Genomic DNA, 9,870 nt, shown 5'->3' with positions numbered 1-9,870 from the left:
GTGAGGAAAGCAACGAGAAACTATATCAATCTCCATTTCCCTAGTACGCCTCTTCAGTGACACCTGCGCCACCTATGACGGCTGTTGAGGTCCAAATCAGCCTCCGGCACTCAACATATTCATTTCTCTGCAATGTTCAAATGTTATGAGAATGATTGGCAGATTTTCTTAGTTAACAACACATTTTCAGAAGCATAGAGTAACACAGGTACGATGATTAATGTTTTTTAAATCCTACATTTTATGTGTCTGGATAATAATTTTGAAAATATAACTAATATGTTTTGAACGGTAAAGTAACACCTGTTGGCACTCGTGGTTCTAATATTAATTTCTTCTTCTTTCCAGTTACATTCTTATTTTCACATTGGGGTATTTAAAATTTCGTACCCTCTCAAATGACGGATTTTGTGTTCTAAAAGCACTAGTTGATGTTCTACATGCCCTAGTGATGCGCATAAATTCATGTATTAACACTGGCACTTTACCGACAGGGAGGGGGGGGGGGAAGGTGGAGGCGTGATAGCCGCGTGGCATAGTCACTGGCTTCTCACAAATGCGGCCGTGGTTCGAATCCTGGTCAATACAAGTACAATATTTTAAATAAAAATTCACGTCCCTGAGGTTCAAATTTTAAAAAAATAGTCCGACGGCAATGATTACGATATTAACAAGCTTCCTTAAAAAATATGTTTTACTAGCTTTCATCTCACGAAACTACCTACAACCGTTTAATTTCCGTGGCTGAGGCCTTACATTAATTCTGATGAGCTACAAGTCTATTGTCATCACATTATTATTTATCGACTTCCTTACAGGAACGCTGCGCGTCGGTTTTGTTGTCACTTGTCATTACCATAGCAACTTGAGACGTCACGTGCTAGACAACCAATGGCAGCAACATGTCTTCATATATTTATAAAATAAAGATCATAGTTTTCCTCGTGTTCTTGCCGAGTCACACCAGGAAATGAACCATACTTAAACCTTCTGAGAAAGAAGGAAGGGGAGACTCCTTGCGACATCTTCTTAAATATATAACACCTCCTAAACTACAGCATCACTTTCAATCACCCTGGGCCTGTGCGTGGATAAGTCTGTTGTGTCCGTGGCTTTGGACAAGTAAGTGGTTCGATCCGCACCTTGAGTGTTTTCTGAGCACAGAGCGAGGTAAGTTGGGTTTGCACGAACACTCACTTGATTGATATTTCTTCCACTTTCTCTAACTTTGCGGCCAATATTATAACAATGACCAGTGCAATAGATGCGTATAAATGAGTCTAAACCGGTCACCGATGAAGCTACACATTGCCATTTTCTTCTTCTTCTTATTCTTCTTATTTAGTTTTACGGGCATGGGCATTGTCATCAAAAGCTTTCCACACATACTGAATTCTATTAAACCATTGTAATTGTTGTGTTTCTTTAGATTCGTGTATTTTTTATTAATTTGTGGATTAGAACTGAAAACTGACTTGGGAAAGTGCGATTCCACCATTTTTCTGGACTCCAGTCGGCGAAACCTCTGAAAACTGTTTCAACTTTGACAGATTGTGAGTAAATCCAGCTGGATTGAGTGGCTTAGATGTAGCGCTGGCCGTCTGAGCCCATGTTGGTGGGTTCGATCTTGGCTCAGTCCGGTGGCAATTGAAGGTGCTCAAGTATGTCAGCCTCGTGTTGGTAGATTTACCGGCACGTAAGAGACCTCGGGGTCTTCGAAAACCATAAAATAGTAGTTAATAGGATGCAAGGCCAGGAACATTATTTTATGTTATGTTGGCGGGTTCAAAACCGGCTCAGTCCAGTGGTATTTGAACGTGGTGGTGGTGATTATTGTTTTAAGAGGAAATACAACTGGGCAACCATCCTCTATTAATATTAATCAAACGGAAAATATTTAAGGTGTCCGACACTTCGAAAAATAAAGGTATCGGCCAAAGAAAGACAACGGCCACGAAGGGCGTGAAAATGAAAGACTCCATAGACCTCGAATGCTCTAATAGCTTCAGGGTTGGGAAAGAACAAAAATTGACCAAGGGCGGTCGGATTGGATGGATGAAAGTGAGTAGCTTGGCTTAAGTAAGGGGTAGCAATGCCAGGAACTCAGGTAAGAGCCCCGTGGTCACTAACCCACGCTCCCAAGTTAAGAGCTCAAATACGTCAGCATCGTGGAAGTCCCTGGTCGTCCGTATGAGCCACTTACCTCGAGAGATAGGTGGTATGTGAGCTACCGATACCGGTGCGCTTCGTTGCGCTCCTCTGTCGGCCATTATTTGAAGTAATTAATTTTGTGGGTTAAAAATAATAGTAATACGTTAGTTAATGCATTCTTGATTAATTTTGCGGAAAGGAAGTAAGCAACCTGAATGTAGGGAGAAAGATTGCTGGTGATAACAGTTTAAAACATTGGCATGACAGTACTCGTAATGAAGGGGTAAATGCGAGTAATGGTGAACTCGATGGATGAAGTGCGTACCGTACAAACTGGGTACAGATCTCTGCACATGGTTATGAGGGTGTTTAGGGGTTGTAGTAAGGATGTAAAGGAGAGGGCATATAAGTCTCTGGTAAGACCCCAACTAGAGTATGGTTCCCAGTGTATGGGACCCTCACCAGCATTACCTGATTCAAGAACTGGAAAAAATCCAAAGAAAAGCAGCTCGATTTGTTCTGGGTGATTTCCGACAAAAGAGTAGCGTTACAAAAATGTTGCCAAGTTCAAAGTTTGGGCTGAGAAGAAGTAAGAGAAAGGAGAAGAGCTGCTCGACTAAGTGGTATGTTCCGAGCTGTCAGCGGAGAGATGGCGTGGAATGACATTAGTAGACGAATAAGTTTGAGTGGCGTTTATAAAAGTAGGAAAGATCACAATATGAAGATAAAGTTGGAATTCAAGAGGACAAACTGGAGCAAATATTCATTTATAGGAAGGGGAGTTAGGGATTGGAATAACTTACCAAGGGAGATGTTCAATAAATTTCCAATTTCTTTGAAATAATTTAGGAAAAGGCTAGGAAAACAACAGATAGGGAATTTGCCACCTGGGCGACTGCCCTAAATGCAGATCAGTATTGATTGATTGATTGATTGATTGATTGATTGATTGATTGATTGATTGATTGATTGATTGATTGATTGATTGATTGATTGATTGATTGATTGATTGATTGATTGATTGATTGATTGATTGATTGATTGATTGATTGATTGATTGATTGATTGATTGATTGATTGATTGATTGATTGATTGATTGATTGATTGATTGATTGATTGATTGATTGATTGATTGATTGATTGATTGATTGATTGATTGATAGTTGAAGAGGACACGTACAGTAAGGCAAATGGAGGAGAATAATGAACTCGACCATAGAGGGTAAGAGACCAGGTGGTGGTGGTGTGCTGATGATTACTGTTTTAAGAGGAAGTACGACTAGGCAACCATCCTCTATATAACACTAATCAGAGAGAAAAAGGGAAGGGATCCGAACTTCGAAAAATGAAGGTATCGGTCAATGAAAGGCAAGGGCCACGAAGGGCGTGAAAATGAGAGACTCCCTAGCCTTCGCAAACCTAATAGCGTCGGGTTAAGAAAAGAACAAGAATTGATCAAGGAAGGTCGGATATGATAGATAAAAGTGAGGAACGTGGCACAAGTAAGTGAAAGCAATGTCAGGACTCAGGTAAGATCCCCGTGGTCGCTAACCCACGCTCCAAAATTCCGAGCCCCTGGGACCCCTTTTAGTCACATCTTACGACAGGCAGGGGATACCGTGGGTGTTATTCTACCGATCCCACCCACAGGGGGAGTAAGAGACCAGGGCGACGCTTGTTAGTCTCAGTTTTTAATGATTTAAAGGTAAGAATGTACAAATGAAAGAGGCCACGGAGCTTGGATGTATTTTCAGTGACACTGGTTAAATCAAAATCGGAGTGTACACTATGGGTAGTGTCCCTTGTCAGACGGTTGGGCGTTGGCCTTCTGAGTTTAAGTTGGCAGGTTCGAACCGGCTCAGTTCGGTGGTATTTGGAGGTGTTCAAATACGTCAGCCTCGTGTCGGTAGATTTACTGGCACGAAAAAGAACTCCTGCGGGACAAAATTCGGTATCTCAGCTTCTCCGAAAACAATAAGAATAGTTAGTTGGACGTTAAACCAGTAACATTATTATTGCCACTCGTGTCTTTGCTTACACTATTGTCGGATAGAACCTGAAGTCCAATATAAACAAGTACACAGGGCAAGGTCATAGTCTGATTGGCTGTCGGCTCTGCAGCGTTATTCAACAAATATTTCCTTCTTTTTCTTTAATTTACGACATCTTTTAACGCAACTGATTGTATTCCGGAGTATTAGTTTTGTATCGTAACCTTAATTCATATATTGTGTGGGGGTAGATTGTTCCTGGCGACGGTCGTGTTTAATTACAAATAGCTTCGTTGGGTGAAGATGGCGATGGTTGTGAAGCATGTGAAGAAAAACAGTAGTTTTAAATTTCTATAAATTTTATAAGGATGATCCAACCTTAGCGGTGAGAGAAATCTAATCTTCAACAGTTCAATTATTCGGGGTATCACCTAGCAGTTTTTATCGAGTTCGTTGTGAAGGAAATGAAACCGGTACGTTTTCTCTTCCTGCCAAGAAACGCTAGCGAGGAAAGCCTGTTGTAGACCAGACTATATTTAAGTCTGCTATTATTTTAAACCCTAAGTCAAGAATTTTAAACTTGTGAGAAAGCAAAAATGAAACCGAACAATGAATTATGTTAATAAAACTTAAATACTATTGCTTGAAGAAGTCATGGAAGTATGCAATGGAATTGTATATACAATTTTTGCTGTTCAGATTTAAACGTTCATGACTTATGGGATTTCAAAAACTATTAATGAAAGTTTAGTTCTGCATCTTCCTCCTGTCCTTTTCCTAATTACTTTTAGTCTGGACTTTCTACCTGTTTTGCCTATTTTCTTCTTCTTCTTCTTTTTAATCTGTTTACCCTCCAGGGTCGGTTTTTCCCTCGGACTCACGAGGGATCCCACCTCTACCGTCTCAAGGACAGTGTCCTGGAGCTTCAGACTCTGGGTCGGGGATACAACTGGGAAGGATGACCAAAACTTCGCCCAGGCGGCCTCACCTGCTATGCTGAACAGGGGCCTTGCGGGGGGATGCGAAGATGGGAAGGGAGAGACAAGAAAGAGGGAAGGAAGCGGCCGTGGCCTTAAGTTTGGTACCATCCCGGCATTTGCCTGGAGGAGAAGTGGGAAACCACGGAAAACCACTTCCAGGATGGCTGAGGTGGTAATCGAACTCACCTCTACTCAGTTGATCTCCCAAGGTTGAGTAGACCCCATTCCATCCCTCGTACCACTTTTCAAATTTCGTGCTAGAGCCTGGAATCGAACCCAGGCCTCCGGGGGTGGCAGCTAATCACACTAACCACTACATCACAGAGGCGGACGGCTGATATTTTACAGCCTGATATCTTTCCTGACGCCAACACTGTATGGAGGAATATATTCACGATTGAGTGTTTTGTGGCTCCAAATGAAGTAACCTATGTGTATTAAGATGAACACAAACACCCAGCCCCGAGCTAGAGGAATAATTAACCAAAGTTAAAACTTCCGACCCGGCAGGGAATCGAACCCGAGGCCACTGAGATGACTATTCGGCCAAGGAGGTTGACGTCTGATTGTTATATTTAAACAAACAATAAATGTGGGTTTCATTTATAAATAGACATATGTTTATCACGTTAATACGATAATAATAACATCATAATAATACAAAAATAATCTTCGTATACTGAATTCCACCTGCTCATGTATTGCTCATCTACTCAGAAAATGGTTCACATTAACCAAGCGAGTTGAACGTGCGGTTAGGGGCGCGCAAATGTGAGCATGCATTCGGGAGATAGTGGGTTCGAACCCCACTGTCGGCAGCCCTGAAGATAGTTTTCCGTGGTGTTCCATTTTCACACCAGGCAAATGCTTGAGCTGTACATTAATCAAGGCCACAGCCGCTTCCTTCCCACTCATATCCATTTCCTATCCCATCGTCGCCATAAGACCCATCTGGGTCGGTGAAACGTAAAGCCACTTCTATGATTCACATTTCAGCTAGTAATAAATTGTGCTGAGAGGGTTGAAAAAATAAATTTCTTTGTATGAAACTACATTGAAAATGTTTCCGAAATGAGCATGATAACCATACATACTTTTCCAAAATATTCCAACAGAGTTTTCTTTTCTTAATCCACATCCATTCTATACACCGCACTTGCTGTTTTTATACATAAAACGATTAGTCTACGTTGCAATATGTGTGACTTATGGGGTTTTAGAAATAACCGATTCATTTCTGACAGCGTAAGTTTGTTTGCTAACTTACGTGACCTATTTTGGATATAATTTCACTGCAGTGCCCTCTCACGTTGCTAGACATTCTAACCAGTGACTGAGCTTTCCTAGCGGACAGTTACTGTGGCTTTGCTTACATCGGGCCTCAAGTCGCACCAAATAGACCATAACTGTAGTCGTAAGGTACCCTCTCCTTATAATCTCAAGAATATCAGCGAAGGCTTGCACCACAGAACACAGAGGTCATTCTGTTTTTCCATCTTTGAATTATATATTTAGACTGCTTAAGTAATATTTCCAACAATTTCATCACTTTTCTGTCTAGTTCCGCGTATCATCCTTATCTAAGAGCGTACAGTCACTGTACGATTAATTAAGGTCAAAGAGCCCAGGGCACGAGAAATACTGTACATTGAGTTGAGCATTCTTTAAACAGTTCGTTCGGCTCCTTGGCTGAATTTCAGCGTCGAGGTCTTCGCTTTGAAGGGTCCCAAGGTCGATTATCGGCCAAGTCGGGGTTCTTTGACGTGTACGGACTGTTTTTTTTAAATATTTGTTCCAACACCTCCTTTTCACAGACACAGCAAACCGTGCTACAAACCACCTTAGAGAAACGCTATAAGTGAATGCATCCCTCCACATAGCGTGGCTCGGGGGCTGGGTGTTTGTGCTGTCCCCAACATCTCTGCAACTCACACACCACACATAACACTATCCTCCACCACAATAACACGCAGTTATCTACATATGGCAGGTGCCGTCCAACCTCATCGGAGGGTCTGCCTTATAAGGGCTGCACTCGGCTAGGAATAGCCATACGAAATTAATTAATGCTCAAAAGTTTCTGGGGCGATAACCTAGATGTCAGACCCCTTTAGGCAACAAGCAAAAATGTCTACTTTCTGAAGAATTCTTCTATCACAGACCATATTCCTGTCTGAACTGTTTTGAGACCCACGTTCCCTTCCTCTATAGTTCTTCGTGCCATTCCACCACTGCCTGGTGAAGTCTTTCTGGTGTATCAGTTATCACCACTTGTGGGTAGGGGCGTTAAAATACATCCACAGTATCACTTGCCTGTCGTAAAAGGGAACCCATGGGCTTTCATCTTGGGAACGTGGCTTGGCGACCACGGGTCCTCTAACTCAGCTCCTCGCTGGTCAACTCTTGTTCTTTCCGAAGCCGACAGTATTAAAGTTTGCGAGGCGTAGGGTGTCTTCAAAATTCTACACCATTCGTGGGTCTTTCCTTTCTTTTCCTTTCTTTTACCGATATCTTCATTCTTCATTCTCCGAAGTTTCAGACATCTTCCTTTCTTCCTTCTGATCAGTGTTGACAGAGGATGGTTGCTCAGTTGTAATTCCTCTTAAAACAATAATCACCACCATTACTACCACTGTATCAGTTATCAATAGGATCCTATCTGTGTAAAGCAATGTAGCAGATGTGTAAAGCAGATGTAGATGAGGTCGAAGTCTCCACATGCTCAAACTTTGTTTTGTAGGTTCGGCGCTTACATATTTTTGTTTCTTCATCCATGAAGATGCTGAACACTAGTGGACTGATGCTATCGCCTTGTTTTATCCTTCTCCCCATAGGGAATTCTCCTGAAATGTCACCATCCATTTGAATTATTCCCACCGGCTGCTTGTAAACACTTCAGAACGTTCAGTAGTCTCACTGGTATCCCTTTTCGCTGCCACAATTTCCCATATGTAGAGGCACCTGTTTGTGTTGAAACTTTTTGCCTAATTACGTCATTTTTAACAGCTATTTCGGTAGCTAATTTTATTTTATTTCGTCAATAATTTCGCTAAATTTTATTTCCACTTTTCAGCTATAAAAGGTAAACCAATAACTTAGTTGATATCATATTTGCAGTATAACAACGTTGTATTTTTGCATAATAAATACATCATGAGTTACACTTCTGCTTAAAACACAAACAGTATTACACATTATATTAAAACATGGAAGTTTGAAAAAGTGTATCAGCTGTCACTCTAACAAGTATATAATTTACATATCAGTCTGAAAAAGACAGAGATGCCATGAGCTCCATATTACTGGGAGTCAAAGCTGTTCTCCTGTCAGTCATTACATTACAGTACGTTTAAAATGCCCTCTCACTATCAATATAACTGACTGGGATCCATAAAGCCTTCACTGCAGCTCATATTCTGGTTTCAGGGAAAGAAGAGTGACAATCACATCAATGTTTCTACCTGCTCTACATGAACTAGGAACTAGGTCCATAAATACAGTGTACGGTTCAAAGTAATCTGACGTTGAAAGTTTTCGTAAGATGGGAATTTACTTTATTAGATGAGAGAGTTCATCATTTTCTAAATCCCCTTCCATTATGCTTCTTGGATCAAACAGTTTACCAAGAGAAGAAATGATAAACTTTCCTGTGTCAAGTCTATTAATTGGTTCAGTTTTTTCAGGCTTGCTCTACCTACATATTGAAACAAAGATGTTGATTGCGTCTGCATTTGTTTTGGTAGTTTGAAAAGTTTATCCGAGGTTGTCTAAAAAAAAAGCGTCCGCTAGTAATTTAAAGCCCCTTGAAAGGTCACTAAGCTTAGACTTAAATACATGAATTAACGGCATGTTGGAACTCTCTTATGTGAGCATCAAGTTACAACATTTTGAGCAATGGTCAACAAGAAAAATAGCTAGGTAATGAATTGTTGTTACTTTATTTGGGGTCAAGGCTTTGAAATAGTTCACAGCAACACTCTCGTATCCAATAGTTTCAATAACGTCTACTAGATCATGAAGATATTCTCCAAGGTACTTCAACACTTTCAAACCATGAGTTCCACCTAGTGATCACAGGACTAGGGAAGAGTTTAGCTTTAGTGGGTTCGACTTCATATTTCTGCTTCAGGAATTGAATGTATGCATGCTTTCTCTTTCGTGTTTTGCTTGTACAACACATTGGTTCAAAGCACTAAGTTCCACGGCCCACATACTGCCCACCAAATTCAGTTTATGAGCCCAGCACTGAGTGTACCAACCCTTCTGAAACTAGAACCCTAATTGCGTTTATACACTTGCCCATGTAACGTGCTGAATATGAAGTTATAGAAACTACATTCTGGTACCGAAATTCAAGTTTGCGAGTTACACTCATAGTTGCTTGTGAACATTCTGTAGCATTAGCATTTGCAATAACTTTCATCACCCCTACAAATAACTTCTGAACTGTACTATCGCCACAACTAAGCACTTTTATCAGAACCATAAATACACTTCGAAGTTACCGAGGATATTCTAACCAGAGACCTATCTACTATGGGACGATACTTTAGTGACTGGAGGTTACAGCCAAGCGCAGCAAAGACAGTAGTTGCTTCGTTCCATCTCAACAATAAACAAGCGAATAGAGAACTGAAAGTTCACTTTGATGGCAGATTACTCTCACATACCAAGTATCCAAAATTTCTAGGAGTCATTCTAGATAGGACTCTTAGTTTCAAAGAACATCATAGCAGAACTGCCGCCA

General features: G+C 41.0%; 1 protein-coding gene across 2 annotated transcripts in view; it reads left to right on the top strand.

Moving 5' to 3' along the window:
* Window positions 1–1,030: 1,030 nt before the first annotated feature.
* Window positions 1,031–9,870, top strand: part of LOC136878857 (glutathione S-transferase 1-1) — a 127,274-nt gene continuing 118,434 nt past the window's right edge. Inside the window, exon 1 of one of the 2 annotated variants that reach the window (XM_067152401.2) lies at window positions 1,031–1,170. The gene's annotated coding sequence lies outside the window, so the exon portion shown is untranslated. The remainder of the gene's footprint in view (window positions 1,171–9,870) is intronic. The other variant, XM_067152407.2, reaches the window with a different exon arrangement.

Source organism: Anabrus simplex, chromosome 1 (assembly GCF_040414725.1).
Source record: "Anabrus simplex isolate iqAnaSimp1 chromosome 1, ASM4041472v1, whole genome shotgun sequence".
In the NCBI taxonomy this organism is placed as follows: Eukaryota; Metazoa; Arthropoda; class Insecta; order Orthoptera; family Tettigoniidae; genus Anabrus; species Anabrus simplex.
Note: the sequence above shows the minus strand (reverse complement) of the source record. Positions and strands in the feature narration are given on the sequence as shown.